The sequence below is a fragment of the Podarcis bocagei genome, assembly GCF_964188305.1.
Source record: "Podarcis bocagei genome assembly, chromosome: Z".
Taxonomy (NCBI): domain Eukaryota; kingdom Metazoa; phylum Chordata; class Lepidosauria; order Squamata; family Lacertidae; genus Podarcis; species Podarcis bocagei.
Genome location: NC_138140.1, coordinates 22,464,697 through 22,489,958, shown reverse-complemented (window position 1 = coordinate 22,489,958; position 25,262 = coordinate 22,464,697). Strand labels below are relative to the sequence as shown.

The 25,262-nt window shown below is 44.0% G+C and overlaps 1 protein-coding gene across 1 annotated transcript in view; it reads right to left on the bottom strand.

The window, feature by feature from the left end:
* Nucleotides 1-3,299, bottom strand: part of LOC308578440 (G-protein coupled receptor 83-like) — an 18,941-nt gene extending 15,642 nt beyond the window's left edge. Inside the window, exon 1 of the mRNA XM_081178823.1 lies at nucleotides 3,184-3,299. The gene's annotated coding sequence lies outside the window, so the exon portion shown is untranslated. The remainder of the gene's footprint in view (nucleotides 1-3,183) is intronic.
* Nucleotides 3,300-25,262: the final 21,963 nt, after the last annotated feature.

The window sequence follows — 25,262 nt, the reverse complement described above, 5'->3', positions numbered from 1 at the left end:
CATTGGACCCAGATATTGTAAGCAAAGTCACTTAAATAACCCAAATGCAGTTCCAGAAAGAAAAGTCCAGATAACACTTTACTGAGCAAACTGAACAGAGACAGTGTGTAATATGAAGAGAAAGGAACAGAGAGGTTTTGTCTTTCTTAGTTCAGGCCTTGTACATAGCAAGGAGACATTCAGCCAAACACACAAATTAAAAACTCCCTCAGAACTACAGTACACAGCCAGTCAGAATGCATGCCACCTCAGGGAAGATCATGCCACTCTGCCTGGTTGCTATGTGACACCTCCACCCATCCACCTCTTGGCTTTAACAGACTGTAACAGTAAAATAATTTACTACTAAGTTACAAACTGAACGATTGCTGCTGTTGCACTTCCAACAGATACTTCAAGGACCATCTGCCCCAGGAGCCTGCCCTTTCCCAGGTCTCTATGCCATTAGAGGTCTGATGGTTGGTGTACAGAGAAGGGGCCTTCGCTGTGTTGGTGCCCCAGCTCTGGAATTATTTCCCTCAGTACAACTGTCCCTATTTATATAATAGGGGCCTCCTAATAAGTGTCTCTCTGCACCCTTGACAAACTACAGCTCCCAGAACCCATGGGTATTTAAAGTGGTATCATATCATTTGAAATATATGGTGCGGATGTGACCTTTGACAAGCTATTATTGCTTTTTGTGCCCTTCCTCTTAGCCTTCTATATTCTGTAACTTTTATACTGTACTTGTAGCCTGTCTACTGTAAATAAATTATATTTGATTTGATGTTTGAGTTTGAAACTGCTAACCCAGGTGAATGAGGTCCAAATTAAACTTGAGGACATCGAGTGACCTATGGAATTTGAGGGATTCACGAATGTTCTGGGGGCCAGTGAGGTGGGGTGGCATTCTTGTTGCAGTGCTGGTGCTCATCTAAGGGCTCTGGTCTCACATGGAATGGGGAGATGGACAAGGCCATTGACTCCTAAGTGAGAAGGGGCCCTCCCTGGGCCATGACCACTACTGCCCAATCACAAATATCCCTTTATTAGGCAAGGTACTTGAGAAGGTGGTGCCAGTGCCTCTTTACGGAAGAAACAGATTCTCTGGATCACTTCAGTCTGGCTTTGATTTATTGGTTGAGTTTATTTCCACAATGAGCTGTGCCCAAGGCATTTTACAGCAAACATTCAAAACATCAAAACACAGAGCATGGGAGAGGCAAATACAGAACGTCAGTAAATTCAAAAGCGGCAAAAATCAACAATCTGGCAAACACAGAATAAATTCAATATTACAAAACAAAAGCAATCTATGCCCAAGTGCATTTATATCCCACCTTTCTATCCAAGGAACTCAAGATGGCATGCACAGCTCTCTCACGCTCCTCATTTAATCCCCACAACAACCCTGTGAGGTAGATTAAGCTATGGGCTCACCCACACTTCTGCTTGCCCTGTGCCTAGAAAGCAAGGGCCCAAGCGTTTCCCCCTTTGCCTGGCTCCTTTCCCAGGGAAAACCCACTTTTTAGTGTTAAAATCAGTGCTAATGTCAATCTAGAGAGAGCCCAATTGGCGTTTGCTCCGATTGAGCGCTAAAGGGCGGTTTTCCTCAGAGGGAAGCAGAGGTTGTCATTTGCACACATGCAACAGCTCTCTCAAGTGTACATACCTCAGCTTAATTGCGGCTTGCATTTTAAAATCAGAGGGAAGCTGGTTTGAGGGAAAGTGCACCAACCAGCAATATTTTATAAGAAATGGCAGGATGCCTCTGGATCGTGGCTAATGCTGTTTGTACTCAGCTTCAGAAACCAGTTGAGGGAGAGCACTGGAACCAGAGCAAAGATTAATATGACAGGCTTTTTAGTACTCAGGCTACTAAATGCCTTGCCACTGTATATTTCCATGCCTAAGAATTATCATTCAGTTCATCTCCTCAGAAATAAAGCCGAAAGAAAGCTTTAGTGTATTGCGGTCTAGCAGAAAAAGTTAGATTTCAATGTGAGTAAGAGTCTGTTTCAGAATTGCCAGTGCAAACCTGGAGATGGAATGGCAACGTTATTATTTATTACAATTTTTATGTCATGCCCTTTCTCCCAAAGGAGCCCAGGGTGGCAAACACCAAGCAGCACTATTAAAAACCAAAAACAAAAGAATATTTAAAACACTTGGAAACTATTTTAAGCTTCTGAAACATTAAAAAACTTTTAAGAATGCCTTAAAACATATAAAGCATGGAAGGTCATACATTTCACAAACAGCCTTTGAATGTGTGTCTATAAGAAAAGAAGTCCAGTGGCAGCACCAGACATATTTTTTTTTGAGGGTGCATACAAAAGGGGCAAAGTACCAATATATGTCTAGATGGGTGAGTTTTATTCCACGTGTTAAGATCTCTGAATGAAAAATAAGGGTATAAGTTTGTGGCAGGAGTCCAGCAATGGGTGGGGGGGGGGAGTGTGTGGGGGAGCTCCCTGCTGGGTGTGTGTGTGTCTGCCCTCTTCTCTCCCTCTGTTGATGCCCATGATAGAATCCAAATATAACAGAATATAATCATTGCAGAGGGTCACTTTCAACTCTACAATTCTTTGATTCTGTATAAACATTCATACACAGCTGGAAATGTTAGACACATAGTATAGTCTAAAGAACCTTCAAATAGTGCTTACTACTACTACTACTATAATAGTACAGTGGTACCTCCGGTTACATACGCTTAAGGTAACATATGCTTCAGGTTACAGACTCCACTAACCCAGAAATAGTACCTCGGGTTAAGAACTTTGCTTCAAGATAAGGACAGAAATTGCGCAGCGGCAGTGGAAGGCCCCATTAGCTAAAGTGGTACTTCAGGTTAAGAACAGTTTCAGGTTAAGAACGGACCTCCAGAACAAATTAAGTTCTTAACCCAAGGTACCACTGTAATAATATAGCTATTATTGTCTTTATTACACATTCAAGACAAGATCTGTGCTACTTCAGAAACCACAATACATTATCTTCTAGCGTTACATGTTCAACGTAGTATCAAACCAACTCTGCAGTCGAGCCACATCCTTTTGCTTTAACTCGCCAGAAACATCCAAACACATGAATACAAAATTGTGCAAAAGCCGAGGGAATCTGCAGCAGCACAGGAATATTGATGCATGGGTGACAGGCAATGAAAACAATTCTACTTGTCCTTTTCACTTTACTCACCCTCTGGGAAGGAAGGGAACTGCTTCGGTTGATCCTGCTGGCTTTTCCACAGCCACCCAAACCTATGGCCCAAAGGAAAATGTTGAGCACTCTTTCCCTCCTCTGCTGATGAACTACTTCCCAATCTCTTACTGTGCCTTCTTGCAGGACACCCTGTTCTGCCTGCTCTTCCTCTAGTCCTGCAGAACACCAAACACACACAGTCCCTTCTAATCACTGGGCACATGTGCCTTAACTGACTGGCCAGTCAGAGATAGGCAGGAAAGTGGGCGAGGTGGGAGGGAGCTTGCTAGTAGTGAAGTGCTTGAGTTCCTTCTGTCATTTACAGGATGATGAGTGACACTTACAGTAATGCTTTTTACTACAAGAGGATAAGAAGGGATGGTGGTTCTGATCACTCAGTGCAAAAGAGGGAGAAATCCAAGGGTTGTTTTTAAACCACAGTGAAAACTGAATCTCATTTCCCTTTCAACTCACAGTTTACAATTCTTCCCCACTCAACCCAATCCACACACACATGTGCGTGTGTTTGTGTACTCTGTGAGAGCTGGGCTAGAAGCAGGTTGCAGGTAGAAGCCTGAGAGTGATAGCCATGCTTCATTTTTGCTGGAATCCAAGACTGTGACTATGGGAGAAGCAAGACCTTTTTTGGTTGCTAATCCTGCAAGCTCCTCCATCTTAGACTCAGGTTGTATATGCGTGTAAATAAACCATATATCCTAAAAACACTACACTCTCCACTGTCCCTCATTCCAAGGAAACAACCCCAGGGAAGCACCTGGAATCCTCCAAGCACTGCTTGGAGATTGGGTTGGTGGGCAACACCTCAGATTAGAAAGTTGATCTTCAAATCACAGAAAAATCCAGCTAGTGTTTGCTTAGATGTACCGGTAAGTCCAATGGTATTCACAAGTAATGTGCACAGCAGTGATCAAAATGGAATGTCTGTCAATCTTAATTTTGCAGTTTGATGGCAGCCTGTGGTGCTAATAATAGGGGCCTTCCAATCCTTGACTGAAATTTCCTCAGAAGCTGCTGGAAGAAAGCTAACTGCAGAATAAGCTCCACTGTGCTTATTAAACTTACTTTTAAATAAAGTTGCAATCTGTACAGTGAAACTGTCTCCAAAGGGTCTCCAAACACTAGAAAGTGTTTATGCTCACTTGTCTCTGTGTGTTGCTTTCTGCATTGATAAATGGACAATTTAACAAGAGCGGGACAACAAACCCTAGTGTCTGTGTGGGGCTGGAGTGACAGAATATGTTGATCATGTTCTTTTGCATTGTAAACCACTGGAGACTATTGTAGCTAAGTGGTATATAAATTGTTTAAATAAATAGTAAGTGCAGCTGGATTTTGATGTCCCCGCTATTAAGAACCCTTCCTTATATTTACTGTGTCTGCTGCAGGATGTGGCTAATCTTACTAATCTTATTTGCATGAGTATATGCTGCTGTTTTGCTGGTTTTATTTTAATTTGCCAATTGTCAAATAAGCTTTTGAAAACCAAAACCAAACCAAACAAAAAATAAACAAAATCTCCTGGGAAGGTCTACTATAGATTAGGTATTGTTTTGATTAAGGCACATTTATTTCCACATTACTGAGAGAATTGCAAAAATTAGATCTGAAATGAGTGCAGATGAGGAGAAATTTGTTGTCAGTTTCGTGTGTGTGTGTGTGTGTGTGTGTCCATTTCAATTAGTTCTTCACACAGCACATTTTTAAACTATGGAACTGTGTTGAACCAAAGGTGAACTGTTTTGGAAGCTCTACAAACTGTCATCTTGGTAGTCAAGATAACCCCAAGATTAACTGGTAGTTGTTGTAGCAATTAGCTCATATATGTTTATACCTACTTGTTTTGATGTTATCCTCATCTGTGGGCTTGGGGCTCTGAGCCCAGAAAGAAGAACTATCTGTAAGATATGGGTATTTGCCACGTATGCTGTCATCTGGCCAGGTGGAATGATGGGAAGCCCTGGCCAAAGTGATGTATGCTGCTTTGTGCATAAAGAATGCATGCACACTTGCTTGGGTGTGGACAAGTCATCTCCTTGCTGTCCATCTCACATCTGGAAAGGCTGAGAGACCTGGCAGGCTAATTTGCTGTAAGTCTACACCATAGGTAGACAAACTAAGGCCTAGATCCAGCCCAATTGCCTTCTCAATCTGGCCCACAGACGGTCCAGGGATCAGCGTGTTTTTACATGAGTAGAATGTGTGCTTTTATTTAAAATGCATCTCAGGGTTATTTGTGGGGCATAGGAATTCGTTCACCCCCCCCCCAAGGTCTGAGGGACAGTGGACCAGCCCGCTGCTGAAAAAGGTTGCTGTCTCCTGGTTTACATCTTTCTTTAATAAAGCACTGGAACTGATCAAGGTTTTTGACAACCTTGTTTGGTATCCCTGCACTCAACCACTTCCACGAGCCCTCCTTTGGTCTTGTGGTTCAGAATAGGAACTCACTCCCCCAGGAGGCAGTGATGGCCACAAACATGGATGGCTTTAAAGCAGAATTAAACAAATTCATGGAGGAGAGGGCTGTTGAAGGCTATGTTCTGCCTCCATAGATATAGGCAGCAACACTGTTGCTGGAAACCACAGGAGGGGAGAGTGTTGCTCTTGCATTTGAATCCTGCTTGTGGTTTTCCCACAGGCATGTGGTTGGGCAGGTGTGAACAGGAAGCTGGACTGGATGGGCTCATGTATTTAATTTTCTTGGTCTGTGATCATAATGAATATTCCTTCCTTCATTCATTCAACTGAGGAGTAGGATTTGCTTCTACTATTCAACTCAGCTGGAGGCATTTAAACACCTCTAGACTTTCCAGGTGCCATGATCAGAAACTCTCCCCAGATTTACAACAAAGCACTTTGGTTTAAAACCTGTGAATGTTGATATCCCAGTGTATGGTACTAGTTGCTTTGTTTTTCTTTACCTTGAGATGATTTTAACAGAACCTGAAATCAGAACAATAGACAAACCAGGTGTTAGACAGCAGGAGCTGTATCAAAATATCCTGCAGATGTTATTGCCTTTGACATTTCCTTGTTTGCTGAATGAATTCTCCTCCTCATCTTGTCACAATATATAGGTATTATCAGTGCCTCATCACCAGGGCTTCCTGGTCAGAGTCTCACAATTCTTTTGCTTGTTTCTGGCTCCATGCTGCTTATTGCCCAAAGGACTCTGCAGGAGTTCAACCACCCAAGGTGGGTGGATTAAGGTAGGCCCAGTACATCTCAGTCTGCAGATCAAAGGATAGCCATGTTCAAATCTGTGTCTTCATGTGGTAAGTGGAGTTTTGGTTAGCTTGAGTGAAATTCTTCAGCTTTCTTAAAGGTAAAGGTAAAGGACCCCTGACCGTTAGGTCCAGTCGCGGACAACTCTGGGGTTGTGGTGCTCATCTCACTTTATTGGCCGAGGGAGCCAGCTTAGGGCTTCCAGGTCATGTGGCCAGCATGACTAAGCCGCTTCTGCCGAACCAGAGCAGTGCACAGAAACACCATTTACCTCCCTGCCGGACCGGTACCTATTTATCTACTTGCACTTTGACGTGCTTTCGAACTGCTAGGTGGGCAGGAGCTGGGACTGAGCAACAGGAGCTCACCCTGTCGTGGGGATTCAAACCGCTGACCTTCTGATTGGCAAGCCCTAGGCTCTATGGTTTAGACCACAGCGCCACCCGCATCCCTTACTGAGCTTTCTTACTGAGAGTAAATTGCAAACATAGATTTGTAGTTGGTTTTAAAGGGTAAACCAAGTGTTTCTCAGGGGTGCGTATAATAGTTGAACCACTCCAAGGGAGGCAAAGGCAGGTCTGCTCCTTTACTTGACCTTAGGCAAAGGGCTAAAAAGTGATGGGCCTGCTCTGTCATAAACTGGTGTCAACAGTGTGATGCAGCAGCAGCAAAAAAAAAAAAAAAAAAAAAAAAAAAAAAAAAAGGCTAATGCTATTCTAGGCTGCATCAACAGAAATCTAGTGTCCTGATCAAGGGAAGTTATAGTCCTGCTGTATTCTGCCTTGGTCAGACCACACTTGAAGTACTGCATCCTGTTCTGGATACTACAGTTTAAGAAGGATGTTGACAAGCTGGAATGTGTGCAGAGAAGGGTGACCAAGATGATAAAGACTCTGGAAAACCAGGCTTTTGAGGAATGGTGGAGAGAGCTGGGTATGTTCAGCCTGGATAGGAGGAGACTGAGAGGAGATGTGAAAGCCATCTTCAAATATCTAAAGGGCTTTCACATGGAAGATGGAGCAAGCTTGTTTTCTCCTTCTCTGGAGGGTAGAACCCAAACCAGTGGATTCAAGTGACAAGAAAGGAGATTCAAATTAAACATCAGGAAGAATTTTCATTAGAGTGTGTAAAGGTAAGATGAAGAATGCCTCTATATAAGCCTGTGTAATGTACAGGCATGTGGACTCTACTTTTGTGGGTTACCCAGTGAATGCTATTTCTCTGACAAATTAAAGCTGTCACAAGTATCACAGTAGTATGCTTTTACTGTTTTCACAATACATTCTACAAAGGGGAGATTTTCCATTAGTTTGGTCTTTCCTTTTTTTGGAATTGAGAGTCAATTCACTCTGTGATCATTGTTGAGAAAGAACTGTACAACAAGATAGCAGATTTCTTCCACATGAGATGGGCAAGTGACAGAGCTCAAGCATTTTGGAAAATCACTGTCCAAGCAACTTCGTCCATCACAAATGTCAAAGTACCTTTTCATCTTCTTGATTTTAGACAAGATTTACCTGCCTGCAGAAGGAAGCACAAAGTGTATTTTGAAGGCTGTAGTGGTTGCTAGTTGTTGAGTTGTACATCTGCTGCAGTAGAGTCTTGAGACAAATTGTGCTTAGGGCAAAGGAGGAATCGGGTTCAGGCAGCCATGGATTGACTACAGGTCAGGTTGGATGACCCAGAGCGATCTGTGGCTATTATGCGATGGAGGATCAGACAGGATGGAGAGGCAGGCAGGGCGGAATAACCCCATGAGATAGCTGACACCTACCTCTGATTGCTGGCTTCACCTTCCAGGAGAAGATAGGCTTAACTTATTATCTGTCTGGTGCTCACCTTCCTGCCTAATATCTGCCTGCCCACAGGATCACTCTGTCCACTCAACAGCCATTGAGAGGAGGGAGTGATCCTGTAGCATGTTGCTTTCCTTTAGCTGTTGCAGAGCACCCCCCTCCGTAGAACACCCCCTCTCAACACCTGTTGAGCAAGCAGGTGGAGTGGTGGTAGCACCCATGGTCTTATTCAGGAAGGAACTTAGAACAGGATCCAGAGACAGGAATGGTCCACAGGTCATCGCAGGTCGGGTAAACCCCCTGGGCTGTAGCTACAGGGTAGATTGGGGATGGGTGGGCTGTGTGCAACCCTATTTCCTAGACTGCTTTTTGTTGGTCATTCAAAATGTAAGGATAGATTACAAAACAAGAATGGCTAACACTCTTTTATTTACAGCATTCCATGAATCTCCAAAAGCATTTGAAAACTTTTATGAGCTATGGAGCTCAGTAGTAGCTTTTACAAACAACTCTTTGTTACTGCGTTATGACTAATCTGAATGATTAGACTGCGTATAGAGGGTAATAGTCTACCTAGTATAAATTTATACTGTTGACAGGTGGCTTTTATATGGAGTCAACATTTCAGCTTTGTTTTGTTTTGCTGCTTGCATCAAAACCATCTAAAGTGAAGAGAAGAATTTGATTCCCCTGAGGACTGGCAGTCTATTTTCACAGTTTCCTGTTTCATTCATTGATATTAATAAAACAAAGGGATGACATCCAGGGAAGAAAACAGTCATTCATGGATGCCCTGCCACCTGCTGTGTTTAATTCCAAGGTGATGTTATCACAAAGACTTTGTGGTGACTGAGGCATAATTGCTGTCATTAAGTGTGCCTTGTTGGGCTGAAGAAAGAGAAAACTTGAGGGGAGAGAAGATAATTCAAGAAGGGAGAATGTGAGGACAACAATGTAGTAGAAATTACAGGGGTCAGTAACCTTTTTTAGACGTGGGCCGGTCCACTGTCCCTCAGATTATGTGGTGGGCCAGACTATATTTTGAGGGGGGAAATGAACGAATTCCTATGCCTCACAAATAATCCTGAGATGCATTTTAAATAAAAGGACACATTCTACTCATGTAAAAACACACTGATTCCCAGACCGTCCACAGGCCGGATTGAGAAGGCGATTGGGCCGCATCCGGCCCCCAGGCCTTAGGTTGCCTACCCCTGAGAAATTAGAATCACAGAGCCATAGAAGCATGGAATTGTAGAGTTGAAAGGGACCCAGGGTCATCTAGTCCAACCCCTTGCAATGCAGGAATCCTGCCCACAGCCATCCCATGGTGGGCTCAAGCCACCAGCCTTCTGGTTCACATCAAGACACACAGACCCATTGCACCACAGAGAACTCTACAGTATATGCCTTAAACATGTATAATTTTTATTCATTTACCACAAACGTGCAGTATGTGCAAACTAACACATAGCTGTGCAAACAAAGACAGAGCTGTACATGGAGCACATTCAGTATAAAAAAACAAATTACAGAGATGCGGTTACATATACCCAAGAGTTTATGATGAGCCTTTATAGCCCAGCCACAGTGACGAGTGACACTTGAGAGGAGTATTTCTATGACTCTCCCTATTTATATAATCAAAAAATGGAGAGCAGTCGCATCAAAACTGTCCGGTTTGTCTTCATCCCAGACTACATGTTCAGATAAAGCAATTTCCCAGACATGAATAAACTGTGCCTCCCACGTAGGAACTTTTGGCAATTTCTGGTATTGGGCTATTACTGGTCTGGCTGCTCATAGTAACATAAGGACTAGTATATGCTTTGATGAATAGTATACATATGAATAGATGGGAAAAAAACTGAAAAAGGAAGTGTGAAAAGCATATTGTTAGGAGAATCTGTTCATTCAGATATATTGTTGGGAGTTCGGAGGAGTGTCAGTCCAGCTGATGACCTGAATCCCTTCCAGTTCTTGGTGGCAAATGGCTAAAGGCCTGATAACTGAGGCATGGTACCAAAGGGCCTGATCCGCAGCACTAGCAGAAAAACCAACATGCCAATTTCATGTGTGTAAAGGAAGAAAAAGCACCTCTTCTTTCTACATGGTCTGGCAACTGTTCACATCCAACATGAGACAGGAAGGGCAGACCAGGACTTCCCCACAACCTTACAGTGGACTTTGGAGAGATCTCCTTGATTAGAGTATGTTCTCATATGCCATTCGTATGCTGTGACGATGTATTATTCTTTCATTCATGATTTTCTGAATGCTTTTATGGGTGAATAATGAAAAGACTGTGAGTCAAGATGCTACTTATACATTGCAAAATAAACTAAAAGCATTTTATATTAAAAAAGAGGAAGTTTTCAAGCTAGGCATCACTCAATATTTACTAGGCTTCCTAAAGCCAGAATGAAAGCAGTAAAACCCAGCTTTAATCACAGCAGCGAAAAGTAACAATAAAACACCAAGCACATTCAGCAGAATACAGCAACAGATTTAATACTACTACTAAAATAATAATAATAAAAGCTGCAGACAGAAGCTATATAGTAAGGAGGCCAATCTAATTTCCCAAGGTGTCAAAACAAAAAAGACTCTTCTCTGTAAAGCCTGCTGAACCTACTATCTCCACTCTTATCTCAATAAAAAACCAGTCCATGCAAGCTGTGTTTGCACAGATCCACTGGAGGGCAGCAAAGACCATGAATAATGAATGAGGACTTTATTCCTTTCCTTCTGACTCAGGCTTCTCCTTCGACATTTGAAGCGAGAATCGTGTATTATTTCTACCGAAGATCGTACAACAAGAACAGCACAGATCCTCTAACATTCGACAGGTAACAGTGCTTGCCCCCCCACCCCTTTTAAAAGTCATTTGAGCTAGGGGCCATCACCACAGCTTGGGGGTCTGTCCAAAGTGCAGCTTACTTTTGAACCTACTACTGATAATTTTTATTGGGTGACTCTGAGTTCTAAAGAAAAGGAAGCAGCTGTCTCTATCCACTTTCTCCCTGCCACTCATAATTTTATAATTTCCTATCATGCCTTCCTGCAGCCATCTCCACCGCCTGTTACTTTTAAAGCTCACCTGCTTCCAGCTTTAAGATGCTGCTCAAATAAAAGCTCTGTTATAGGAAAGCCAAGACACCACACTATAAGACACCACACTATGCAGCAATGAGAGGCTTTATTGAGAGTCTTCACTGGAGAGGACAGGTTGAATATTGTGTGTTCATTCAGCTGAGTTGGCCTCCCTTCCTCTAAAATTTGCATCCCCAGTAGTTACTGAAGCCGTTGTGGTATATTTTCCATAATTGAGCCTTGAATATATATATAGAGAGAGAGAGACAGAGAGAGAGAGCGCAAAAAGAGACGAGATTTTGCAAAAAAAAGCTCAATTACCCTAGCCTATCTATTGAACCCCTAAAAGGAGATTTCACCCACACTTGGCATCTTTAGCCAATAGACATGGTTTCAGCCTAACCCAACTGACATTATTTATTTTTGTGTATTATAAAACATTTCTATGTTTCAGAGAACATATCCTTCTTGTTTACTCTGCACCCAGTGCACTCCCTACCTTTGTGAAGCAGTGTAAACAATGTTAGCTACAGTTGGTATTTTTCCTGCATCTATCCTGACGTTTCTTATCAAATGCTGCATTTTGATGTGTTTCCTCCCAAATTAGCTTTGATGCAAATGGAGAAAAAACGCCATGCTTCTGATTACCAGTTGCTGGAAACCAAAGGGAGGGAGAGGGCTGTTGTGTTCAGTCAGGTCCTGCTTGCTTGTTTTCTTCAAACATCTTGTAGGCCCCTGTGAGAACAGGATGCTGAACTAGGTTGGCCATTGGCCTGATCCAGCAACCTTATTTTATGATCTTAGGTTCTTACAGCCTACCAGTTTTAAACTGGTATTATGTACACAGCCTATGATTTTTGATATTTGGCCTCTAAAAATAGCTCCCAAAATTACAGTACCTTTTGGGCTTGTGCTCCTAATAATTGACCCCTTCTGTCACTTCTCCTTTCAGTAAAATCATAGTTGTGTCAAGGACAGTCCCACTTTTGTGAGGGACAATTCTTTTATCTGCTAAAAAGGGAAAAGTATCTGAGGAAATAACCTGTTACTTGCTATTATTTAAAAAAACAACAAATTATATTAAATATTTTATTAGTTTAGAAAAGTACGTGTATTGTCTCTTTTTTCAGGTTGTGTTTTCTACAGATCAAGTTCATTCGTTGTGAGACAGTATAAAGTTGGGAAGAAAAAGGGGGTAGAGGGGGTGGGGGGTAGAGCATAGCTGTCAAGTGTCCCTTATTTGAAGGGACAGTCCCTTATTCCAGCGCCATGTCCCGCTGCTGTCCCTTATTGATGGATGTCCCTTAAATGATGTCCCTTAAATTTCAAAGGAAGCAGCTCCTCTCCCTGCCAGCCAGGGAGGAGTGAGGCTCCAACTGTGTTGCTTGGCTGTGTTGCTCACCCAATAAGAAGTCTTAAGAACGACTGGGGGGTGGAGCTTGCATGCCTTGTGTGTGGCTAGTTAATGCAAGCTGAGGGGTTTTTTGAATGCTGGACACCATTTTGTTGCACATGCTGCTGCAAACTTTGCAGTGCAAAGCCAGGCTGGGGAGCCATCTTAAGTTGAGGCTGCATAGGCCTTGTGGTGCATGTGATTCAGATTCTATTCAGTTGAACCTCTGGTTACAAAGTTGGTTGGACAGTGTTCTCGAAGCTACCAGCATGAGTTTGACCAGACTGCCGGAGGACAGGAAGACTGGAGTGCCTGGAACAGGTGAGGCTGCAGGTCCCTTATTTTGGCTGCTGGTCCCTTATTTTCAAATCTGTAAGTTGACAGCTATGGGATAGAGTGGAGTGGTAAAGCTTATATTCTTCTACTTAGTATATGTGTGTGGGGTTTTGTGTCAGCAACTCTTGAGTAGGTTCTCTTTCTATTCGTTTGTTATATTTCCTTGCTGGTGAGAGAGAGGTTGGGAGCGGCCTAGGGTGTGGTTGGTTGCCTTTGGTTGGCTGTAGTGTGATTTGTTTATGGGGGGGGGGGAAGGATTGTTGGGTCAAGTTAGCCATATTGATTCATATGCTGTCAGTGGATTCTCGTTCTTGTCTTGTTGGGCTATGTATGTAATAAAGGGGAGGCATACCGGGGTGAAGGCGTCCTCTTCTATTTGTCCCCGTGTCAGATTCAGTCTATTGGTTAGCTTTTCTAGTAAGGCCATTTCCCATACTACTTGATTCCAGTGGTCCATGTTTACTCCTGACAGGTCTCTCCAGTGTCTGGCTATGAGGCTTGGGGCTGCTGAGAGTAGGTGGGTTATGTGTGAGTAGGTGGCCCACTCTAGTGTGAGTGGGCATTCTTATTTTGGAAGATGTTCAGTAGGGCCAGTTCTGGAGTGACTTCTAATACTTCTTTGGTTATTTTGTATATTTCTTGCAGGACTGCTGTCTAGTAGGCTTGGATTTGGGGTCATTCCCATGACACGTGGAGGTAGAGAGGCCTGTGGAGGGGCAGCCTCTCCAACATTTTGGTGAGGTTCCTGGACATTTCAGCACCAGTTCCTGTGGTGTTAGGTACCATCTGTAAGTTTCAGAGTGAGTTCTCTTCTTTTGGATTTAAAGGGAGGTTTAGACCACATTCTAGTCCATTAGGTGGGGTTAATTTTGTAGCCTGTCATGCTCCCATTGTTTTTTGATTGCATCAAGGGGGGTGAGGTGGGATTTTGGAGCAGTATTTTGTATATTGTGGATACCATCCCCTTACCATTTTCGAAGGTGGTCAAGGGCCTAGTGACTGCTGATTTTACTGCTGGATTGTTTAAGAAGGCATGTAGTTGGTGATGTGTTAGCCAGGGTATTTGGGTCTCCCCTGGTTTGTCTTGTATTTATTGTGTCGATATGGGCTTGCCAGGTTTTTATCTGTACGTTTTGTGCTGCATATTGGAATAGTGGCTGATGAACCAGGGGGGTTACTGGGGATGGGGTTGGAGATAGTTTGCCTACCTTTTCCTTCTGTGTGAACCTATTTAGTGTTGTGAGGATTTTCCTTTCTTTGTTTTGGAGGAATTGGTATGCTGTGGTGTTTTCAAATATGTCTCTCTCCAAGTGTACCTATGGTTTCATCTCGTCTTCTAGAATGTATGGGGTTATGTGGCACACTTGGTTTGCGATGTGCTTGCTATTATTTTTAAGATACCAAGAAAACCAGCCAATTTTGAAAGAGTTGGCTTTTGTTCTGCAGTTTCACACATTCACCTGCAGCATTTTCTTTGCACACATACAGAAACACCCTCAAGGTCTTATTGGGGGGGAAATGTGAAGGTTTATTCAAATGCATTCATTCCCGAATTACTTATTTTTCAGTGTGAGCAACTAACACTGACTCACTCAGGGGAGCTATCCAGCCAGGCTGCTGTAGATGAAGCAGAATCTGACCAAGGGAGGAGGAAAAATAATAATAAAAAACATAAGAATCTGCATCAGACCTATGGCCCATCTTGTTCAGCATCTCACAGATGTCAAAAAAGAAGTCTGTGGGAAGCCCATAAGCAGGACTTGAGTGCAAGAGCACTCTTATCCCTTATGTTCATAAGCAGGGGTAGGCAACCTAAGGCCTGGAGGCTGGATGCGGCCCAATCGCCTTCTTAGTCTGGCCTGCAGAAGTTCCAGGAATCAGTGTGTTTTTACATGAGTAGAATGTGTCCTTTTATTTAAAATGCATCTCTGGGTTATTTGTGGGGCCTGCCTGGTGTTTTTACATGAGTAGAATTTGTGCTTTTATTTAAAATGCATCTCTGGGTTATTTCTGGGGCATAGGAATTTGTTCTCTCCCCCCCCCCCAATATAGTCCAGCCCACCACATGGTCTGAGGGACGGTGGACCGGCCCACAGCTGAAAAAGGTTGCTGACCCCTGTTCATAAGATTATAAGGAGAGCCTGCTGCATCAAGCCGATGACTCATCTAGTCTAGCATCATGTTCTCACAGTGGCCAACCAGGTGATCCCTGTGGGCAGCCCATAAGCAAGACATAAGCACAAGAGCACTGTATATGTGAGGAAGGACTGCATAAAAGGAAGCTTGCTGAACCAACTAAACCACTTATGTAAGGTTATTGGTTGTGTCCAAAGTCCCTGTGGCAGTTTATTTTGTGGGGTAAAATCCTAAAAAAAAGCTTTGGTCGGCCCTTTGGTCGGCCCTCACGCATGTTTGTTTACTTCATCAAATCTGGCCCTCTTTGGACACCCCTGCATGATTACAGACATAAGGGTGGGCCTTTTCCCACCTCACCTGGATGGCCGTCCCATCATCCTACGATGGAGAACAATAGGCCAAGGGAGTTAGTTTTGGTGTGTGTTTGGGCTGATACTGGAAGCTGAAGCTGAAAGCTGCCTTGCCCTATGCTGGACCCAAGAGCATAGAGCTTCCCGGGAAACCTAATGTGGAAACAAAATATTCTGGTGTGTTAATACTGTGAGACCATCCGTCCTATCCTCAGGTTGTATATTTGGGTAGATAAAACCATAGCTCTCAAAGCTACCCCAGGTTCCATTGACTTTCATTCCAAGGAAACTGAAACCTTGTAAGTGCAAGAACCCTTGGAGTCTCTTACCACCTGAAGATTGTGGGATGTAACAATGTCCTTATTGGGGTGTTAATTCCAATAGGATCACTATTTATGCATCTCCAAAAAAGATATAGTTGTACATAACATTTCCAGATTGTAGCCTATATGAATAGATGCAAATTTTATTATTTTGATACAATTGCTATAACTTAAATAGAAATACAGAAAATCTTGCCATAGTGGGGAAGACTGACTCCAGGCACTGGTTGTCTGGATGGGTTAGGCGAAAACCCGTGAGCCTCTGCGGCAGCAGGAGGGGACAGGGAAACAATAAAAAATGGTGCAATTTGTGTTTATGTACGTAATGGTATGGTTTTTTTCTGTAGATGTGTGCTTTTTCGTTTTTGTTTAGTTTAGTTTTGTTTCCTTTCCCTTTTCTGGTGTTTCCCCCCCCCCATATGTTCCGGGGATTTTGGTTTGTACAGTATTATTTTGGATTCAATGTTTGTAATTTTTGTTATGATTCTGCATTGAAAATAAAAAAAAATTCTAAAAATAAAATAAAAATGGTGCTGCGTGTCTGGAGGAGAGAGGAGACGCTGCATTGGGCCGCAACAGCTGCTCACAAGCAAGACGGTAAGTGGCCCTTGTCTGGCAATATCAAGGCTGTTTCTGCAATTTCTTGCTAGGGTGTTTTATGTTTAAAACATACAGAACTCAGTGAAACTTGGTTCTGAGTAAATGTGATTTGGATTGTCACGTGCTGCAAACATCAAAAGCTTATAGCCTATCTAAAGCATTCTCCCTGAACTCAATGGGATTAAGCTGGCACAAATGGCTGGAGTGCAGTAGCCAATGGCAATTGAACCTTGCCCACGTAGTTGTACACATGAACCTGACATGAAAGAGGAACCTCTTCACTTACCCAGTCCGCTGCACTGAAATCTTTCATTTGTAATGCTTTGCATCTTTCCTAAAAAATTGTTCCTTTTGACAAATCCCTTTCATAATTACAGTATGAAGATCTCCTTCTGAGCATTATCTGAAAATTTGACAAGATTAGTCAAATCCATCCCCAACCATTTTTCCCCAATAGCAAATGATGAGATACCCACGAACACAGCCCTCTATCCATTGGTAGGTGGATGAATGCAGCTCATTAAAGTAATGGCTGTTATTGAGAGAGGCATAAGCAGAGAATAATAGCATCAATTGACTGATCTCCACTTTGATCTCATGATGGACACTGTAGGGTGCTCAGATGCAAAGGAGGGCACAGCTCGTGTACCATTATAACTGTGATGAAAATGAAACGAAATGAAATTATTACTATTAATTTCTATTCCCAGAGTCTCCTAGGATGACTCCTCTCCTCTGATGGGACAGGTTCTTGCACGGGGGAGGAGTCATTCTACACTCGCCAGACCAGCTGGCCAAGCAGGAAGAAATCTCTCCCCATCACTTCCCTGTGGCATCCTGTTCTGCTTTGCATTCCCCATCAAGATTGTATTGTAACTCACAGCTCCATGAAATAAAAAACTCAGGGATGGATATGAATAACATTAGTATTCTATACAACCTTAAACCCCAGGCCACCTCTCCTTTTGGTACCCCCTAAGGGAAATGGTTGTCTCTCTAGCTATGTTTGGCTAAACTAGTGGGTGCTATACTCCAAGAGACTCTGGAAATAGAAATTCACGGTAAGAATTTTATTTCATTCCCAGAGGCTCCTGGAGGACATTTTTTATGTTGGGATTTGCCAGAGCTTTACTGACAGGGTGGGCATGGAGAGACGACATGGTTGTACTACCCTTTGCAGCACCTTGCTACTGAAGGCTGTGTCAGACAAAGCCAATTTGTAGTGTCTGGGAAAGGTGTGCAGGAAGGTCCATGTGGCCACTCTGCAAATGCCTGCTTAACGAGAAAGATTAATAATAATAATAATAATAATAATAATAATAATAATAATAATAATTTATTATTTATACCTCGCCCATCTGGCTGGGTTTCCCCAGTCACTCTGGGCAGCTCCCAACAGAATATTAAAAATAGAATCAAACATTAAAAACTTCCCTGAACAGGGCTGCCTTCAGATGTCTTCTAAATGTCAGGTAGTTGCTTATCTCTTTGACATCTGATGGGAGGGCGTTCAACAGGGTGGGCACCACTACCAAGAAGTCCCTCTGCTTGGTTCCCTGTAACTTGGTTCCCTGGCTTCTCGCAGTGAGGGAACCGCCAGAAGGCCCTCGGAGCTGGACCTCAGTGTCCGGACTGAACGAGGGGGGTGGAAATGATCCTTCAGGTTTATGGGCCGAGGCCATTTAGGGCTTTAAAGGGCAGCACCAACACTTTGAATTGTGCTCGGAAACGTACTGGGAGCCAATGTAGGTCTTTCAAGACTAGTGTTATATGGTCTTGGCAGCCACTCCCAGTCTAGCTGTTGCATTCTGGATTAGTTGTAGTTTCCGAGTCACCTTCAAAGGTAGCCCCATGTAGAGCACATTGCCGTAGTCCAAACGGGAGATAATTAGAGCATGCACCACTCTGGCGAGACAGTCTGCGGGCAGGTAGGGTCTCAACCTGTGTACCAGATGGAGCTGGTAGACAGCTGCCCTGGACACAGAATTGACCTGTGTCTCCATGGATAGCTGTGAGTCCAAAATGACTCCCAGGCTGCGCACCTGGTCCTTCAGAGGCACAGTAACCCCATTGAGGATCAGTGAGTCCTCCACACCAGCCCACTGCCTGTCCCCCCAAAGCAGTACTTCTGTCTTGTCAGGATTCAACCTCAATCTATTGGCCACCATCCATCTTCCAGTCGCATCCAGACACTCACACAGGACCTTCACTTCCTTCACTGCTTCTGATTTTTAAGAAAGGTAGAGCTGGGTATCAACTGCATAAAGGAAGCATAAAGGAAGGGTCTGCTCTCGTCCTGATGGAACATGCATAACTGGGGGTCAGAGGACAGGGCTCCTATCTCTGGTACCCTTATAGCTGATATGATGGCCACCAAGAACACTGTCCTTAGGGTAAGGAGAAAGAGGTCCATTGAGGCCATGGATTCGAAAGGTGGGCCCATTAGTGCTGTTAGCACTATTGGCATGTCTTTACAGAGTTCACAACTTTCAGGAACCTTTGAAGTAAGGTGGGTAGAGACGGTGTGAAATCCCCTTTGCAATCCAGGATGCTGCCCAGGGCTGTGGCCTGTCTCCGCAGTGGACCAATGCTGAGTCTTTTATCTAACTCCTCCCAAAAGAATTCTAGGATGCTGAAGATGTTTCTGGTGGTGGGGTCTTTCCTGCCCTTACTGCATTTTAATAGGAAGACCTTCCACATTAAAACTATATGTTCTATACATTGACGCCTTGCATGAAGCTAAAACCGCCTCCAACACCCCTCCCAAAGCTTGAAGGAGCAAGGAATTCAGGTGGTGGTGAGAAAGAGTGTGCTTTTGGATGGGGTGGGAGGAAGAAAGAGCGAGGAGTTCAGGCGGGGTGGGGGTGCAGGATATGTTTGTCCTGCTTTCCCATCCAAGTTTAGCAGGTTTCTGGAGCACCACCTCAGTTTCCTGTGCGTCAATGAATCTCTTATCCCCAGGGCCAGGTGCTCTTCTGTGAGGTGCAGCCCATCTCTCACCAGAAGTCCTACCTCAAGGAAGTGGAGACCATGATCCATGAAGCCAAATCCTTCCTGACAACACCACCTGTGCATCCAGTGGTTTACCTCAAGTTTTTTCCTCTCTCTTCTTGGGCGATGACCTTCAACAGGAAAGAGTGATGAAAAGGCTACCTTTGCCCCAAGTCTCCTCAGCTCCCTGCCCAGTTTCTCATAGTCCCTTGCTATGTGTTGCAGGCTATGTGTGACAGTATTATTTGTACCCACATGAATCAGAAAGGAGGGGTAGAGGTCAGTGGGCTTTATAAGACTTGGCAACTTCTCCGTCACATTGTGAATCTTTGCACCCGGAAGACAGCACACCTCCCAGGACATCCTGTTACCTCTGCACACTGCTGCCTCTGTTCCCCTCAGTGGGGAGTCAGCTTTCACCCCCACTCGTCTCCTCCTCCTCTGGTGAGCAGCAGGAATCATTCTATTGGCTGTGCCTTCCAAAGGCTACTTGGAGTGTTCTGAGATCTGCTTCTGTTGTCCTCGAGTCTTCCGCTCTTATTTATTGGAGCTTATTTTGATATTGTTAAGATTAATTACAAAGGCCGAAAACTTATTGTTTGAGTACTTCCTACTCCTTCCTCCCAGCTTGTCATCTTTAGGCTGCAATAATACAAGAGTTCTTGGGATCCAGGCTCAATTCCGCTTGCCTCCCTGAGTCATAGCCATTCTCTTGTTTGCAAATGAGAAACCTTGCAATGTCATCAAATATTTCATTGTTGATGATGTCTTTGCTGCTAAACATCCTCCGCTGTCATTGTATGGCCTCTAGGCAGCGAAGCCAGGCCGCAGTGACCTTCCATCCTTAAGACACTTATATCTTATTGATTTCACTCTCCTATTTAAACCACCACCCCAAGGCACCTGCAGTGTACGGAACATGGTTTCCAAAGCAATACTGGAGAGCTGGGGGGGGGGCTGCCTCCCCGCTCCCATGTAAGACTGTTTTCTTCAAATGAACATTTCTCTGCCTGCAAGCGGTGCACACCTGCCCCATCTCCCGCTCTCTTAGCTTCTTTTCTTTTGTATTTTTGACTCAAGTAATAGAGATGTGGCTGCCCTGACATTTTGACAACAGCAGGACTTTATAAATGAAAGATTCCACCGTCTTCTTGATTGGATTTTTTTTATAGCTTCTTTATGCTTCGTTCCCCATCTGCGGAACTCAGTGAAGTGCCCTTCTCATTAAGAGGATGGGGCGGGGAAGAACTCGTGGACATCCAATTAATCTGAACGTTGGAAGTTTCTGGACAGAGAAGAGCAACTACATCCTCACAAAGTGCATAGTTAGACTAGGGAACTTCTCCCAAAGACAGTAATGGCCACCAATTTATATGGCTTTAAAATATTAGACAAACCCACAGAGCAGAGAGCTATCTATGACAATTAAGGACAATGTCTATGATCTGCTTCCACAGCTGCTGGAAATTACAGGCGGGGAGAGAGCTCTTGTGCTCGGGTCCTGCTTGTGAACTTCTCATTGAGGCACCTGGTTGGCCTCTGTGAGAACGGGAGTCTGGGCTAGATGGACCACTAGCCTGATCCAGCAGGCTCTTCTTGTGGTCTTATGAGAGGAAAATACTCCAAAGTTTTAGGAGCCCAATTAAAACACTTATGTGCCAATGCTGGCTTAGAACTGAGCAGGCCAAATTTACTTCTTTTAGTACAGCTACACTGTGATAAGAATTTTAAAGTCTTAGATATATATAATGTTCATAAATGTACCAGCCAAGCCTGTACATAGATCAGCACAGGAAGACTGACCTGAAACCATTTTTTATTCCCAAACTGACCAAATGCTTTCTCTGCAAGGTCAAAGGAAAATGGAAAAGCCCCCCCCCCCCGTTGTCTTTTCCTTCACAAATCCTGTCTTAAGGGTATGTCTGTCTGTGTTTGAATAGGGTGCACCTGTGACCTGGCTCGGGAACTACAGTATTTTTTGCTCTATAAGATGCACTTTCCCCCTCCTAAAAAGTAAGGGGAAATGTGTGTGTGTGTGTGTTACGGAGTGAATGCAGGCTGCGCAGCTATCGCTGAAGCCAGAACAGCAAGAGGAATTGGTGTGCACCGATTCCTCTTGCTCTCCTGGCTTCAGGGATAGCCATGCAAAGCCTCTTGAGCGCAGCCCGAGCACTCCTGCCTCTTCGCTCAAGAGGCTTTGTGTTGCCTTCTTGTTTCTTGTTTTCCTCCTCTAAAAACTAGGTGCGTCTTATAGAGCAAAAAATACGGTGCCATATTTTCGCTCCATAGGACGCACTTTTTCCTCCTAAAAAGTAAGGGGAAATGTCTGTGCGTCTTATGGAGCAAATGCCTATGGATGGCGGGGGGATCTGCTGCAGGTGCAAGCAGAAGATCCATGTTTCCCCTTCCTTCCCTCCTCCGTGCCTCACTTTGAAGCAGCCAAGCGGGAGAGGAGCCACTTACACAGGTGTAAGCGGCTCCTGTCCAGTTGGCTGCTTTAAAGTGAGCGTGCTCTCTTTCATTCCCTCCTCGCCGCTCAGCTTGCTGAAAAGCAGCAAAGCTTTTCAGCTCGCTGAGCCAGGGAGGAGGGAGAGAAGGAGAGCCCACTTGCTTTAAAGGAGCAAAGCAGGAGAGGAGAGGAGCCGCTTACACGGGTGTAAGCGGCTCCTGCCCGGTTGGCTCCTTTAAAGCAACCGTGCTCTCTTTCCCTCTCTCCCTCCCCGGCTCAGCGAGCTGAAAAGCTCCTTCTCCATACACCCCACACGTGCTCCTTGTCCCTTCAGTGTTTTTCCTTCCCTCCCCATAAACCCCTCTCCTGCGTTGTTAGCCGCCTCCTTCTCCACCCCCCCACATGCTCCTTGTCCCTTCAGTGCTTTTCCTTCCCTGCCCACTTAAAACGTGGTTACAAAGCACAGATCCACATGGACCCTCAGGATTTTTGCATTGGGTCACCCCAAATTCACCATCAGATCACATAGCATGTCCATGGCTATAGACTGCAGCAAAAAAATCACGCACCCACTGTTGCCTGGGGCCACAATGGCGCAAAAGCGTGCTTACAAAGCACGGATCCACATGGATTCTCAGGATTTTTGCAGTGGGCTACCCCAAACTCACCGTCAGATCACATGTCTGTGGCCACAGCATGAACCACAAAAATCATACATCCACTGTTTTGTTCAGAATATTTTTTTTTCTTGTTTTCCTCCTCTAAAAACTAGGTGAGTCTTTTTGTGAGGTGTACCTTATGGAGCGAAAAATACGGTAAGTATTTATCATTACAAAAGACTGGCCAGGCTCCCCAGGGTATCCAATCAAGTGAGCATTAACAGGTAAACCTGTCAGATGAGATAAACAATGCACTCAGATTTCTTCTGTAGACCGCCTTTTCTGTGATGTAGGTATGATGTATCTTGGGGGTGGTGGTCTTGGATTACACCCCTTCCGTGATGTATGTATGATGTATAGAGGGGTGGTCTTGAGCTCCAGGGCAGGGAATTTAAAATGTCTGTATATGGGCAGGCACACTTTTGTTCTGGGTTCCTCCTCCTTTCCTGCGTGTGAGGGGAGCACCCTGTTGCAACAGATAAATAAAGATCAGGCTTACTAGCTGCTTTGCTTCTCAATATTCTCTGGTTGGCCTCTGTTATTTTCTCCTACCAATAGGGAACCTACGTAAGGACTCTATATGGGCTCTTGGATACCCCATAAGGGAAAAGGGCAGATTTTTGTTTACAACAACACATTACTTTTTTTTACATAAGACATTTTAAGCTTAACTGTAAGCTTGAAAATATGAAGTGTGAACACATGGCATCAAGCATGTTCTTCTTACTTTTAGAAATCAAGCTATCTTTCCCTCCCCACCCCCCTCAGCCTTTAAGGGACAAGGGCTGGGTTCACCTTACTGGCTTCAAATTCAGTGTGGTCGTTCTTTTGCTTACTGCAGATCAAAACTGGTTTGGGGTGGGAAATGCATCAAAACACAGTATTTCATAAGAGGAAACAGGATGAACACACCACTTACTGAATCAGAAGTGAGAGCTTGAGATGACTTCCGGGTTAGCGCCATCGGCAATGGCGGAATTCCTCTGAACGAGAGGAATTAGCTCTGTGGAAATCGGGTCTGGCCGCCGCGGCGAAGGCGGGGACCCTTCAAAAATCACAGGCGGGTGAAGCCTGTGAACGTGGGATTCGGTGGGCACCTTTTGCGCCTCCCCTACTTGTGGGGAAACCTGTTTTCGGGGATCCAGAGTGAAGTGGGGTGAGCGGCGTGGTGCTTTGAATCGACTGCTACTTCCACGGAGTGAAGCTGCACAGCCATTGCCGGAGAGCGCTGACTTTTTCCTGTGGACAATTGGATTTAAAAGTAACTACACGTGAGTAAAGTGAAGAATTGGAGTTTTAAAAGTCTGAATTTGGCAACGAAACAGGGGAGGTTCAAAACAGGAAGTCCACCTTCCTCTTTTGTAAATAGTTGGAAGCAAAAAGGCTCAAGCTAAAGCCTTGGAAAGCCTGTTGTAAAGGTCTAAATTTCCAGCATCAAAAATAGCGAAACCCCCCCCCCCTTGGAAGCAGGAGAAGAGGGGGGATGTTTGGACTGTATTTCCCTGCAAAAGAGAGGGAAGGAAGCTAAAGCTCCACCGCTCAGAACCTGGAAACGGGCTGCCATTAAGACTGCTGTACTTTGGAGCGTGCATTGACTGTGAATAGATCGTTCGCTGACAGCCAGCTAAATAAGAGAGATACATTGTTTCAATTATCTTCTTCTGACTTTAAAAAGGAGTAAAAGTAACTGAGATTTGAGACTAATTTTATTGGTGCAACTGTGTTTTAAAAAGTGACATTTTGGATTAACATAAATACAATTAGTAACTGTTTCCCTCTAGAGGAACTGTTTCCCTCTAGAGGAACTGTTTCCCTCTAGAGGAAGTTTCTGAAATTGCCATAAAAGCTGGAATTTTCCAAACTGTAAGATAAGACTTTGGGACTGTGGGATCGACCTTGAATTACTTAAGTGTTATGGCAGATGGAAAAGAAAAAATAGATCCGTCAATCCAAGACAAAACAACAAGATCCGGGAAGTCTTGGCAGCGAAGAGCCTCTACATCTGGTCCTCCTGCCTCATCTGCGGCTGTACTAACTCATTCTAAACCAAAAGGAATGTCATCAGAAGAGGCCTTAGCGCTTGCATTAAGATAAATGAATCATTGGAACAAATGAATAAAAAAATAGATACTGCAAGTAATAAAATTGACCAGAACACAGAAAGTATAAATAGCTTGGGACAAAAAGTTAACAACAATACAGAAACCATTGAGAAACTGATACAGGAATCTAATTTGACAAGACAGACCGCAGAGGAAGCCAAGGAAAAAGTTGTGGCTGTGGAAGCAAAGGTAACTCAATTAGAAACAGAGAATTCCAGACCTACAGAAGCAACTTGAGGACCATAAGTTGACGCTTTCTATGACTGAGCTGAAGGAAAAACAGATAAATTTGAGCTGTACCTGAACTGGAGAAGGACTGTTTGATAGAATTTTTAAAGAAGCTACATGAGACCCTGATGGACTATATGGATTACAATATGATTTTGATGGGAGATATGAATGGTGTGGTGTCTACAAATATGGACAAGGCACAGAGACAGGTAGTTACCAAGGATGATAGACTACCAAAAACTTTCTTTGATATGACTGAAAATATGGATTTAGTTGATACCTGGAGAACGAAGAACCCCCTGGGAAGAGAGGGAACCGTCTTCTCTGAGGCTAAAATGACATGGACAAGAATTGACCAAATTTGGGTAACTAGA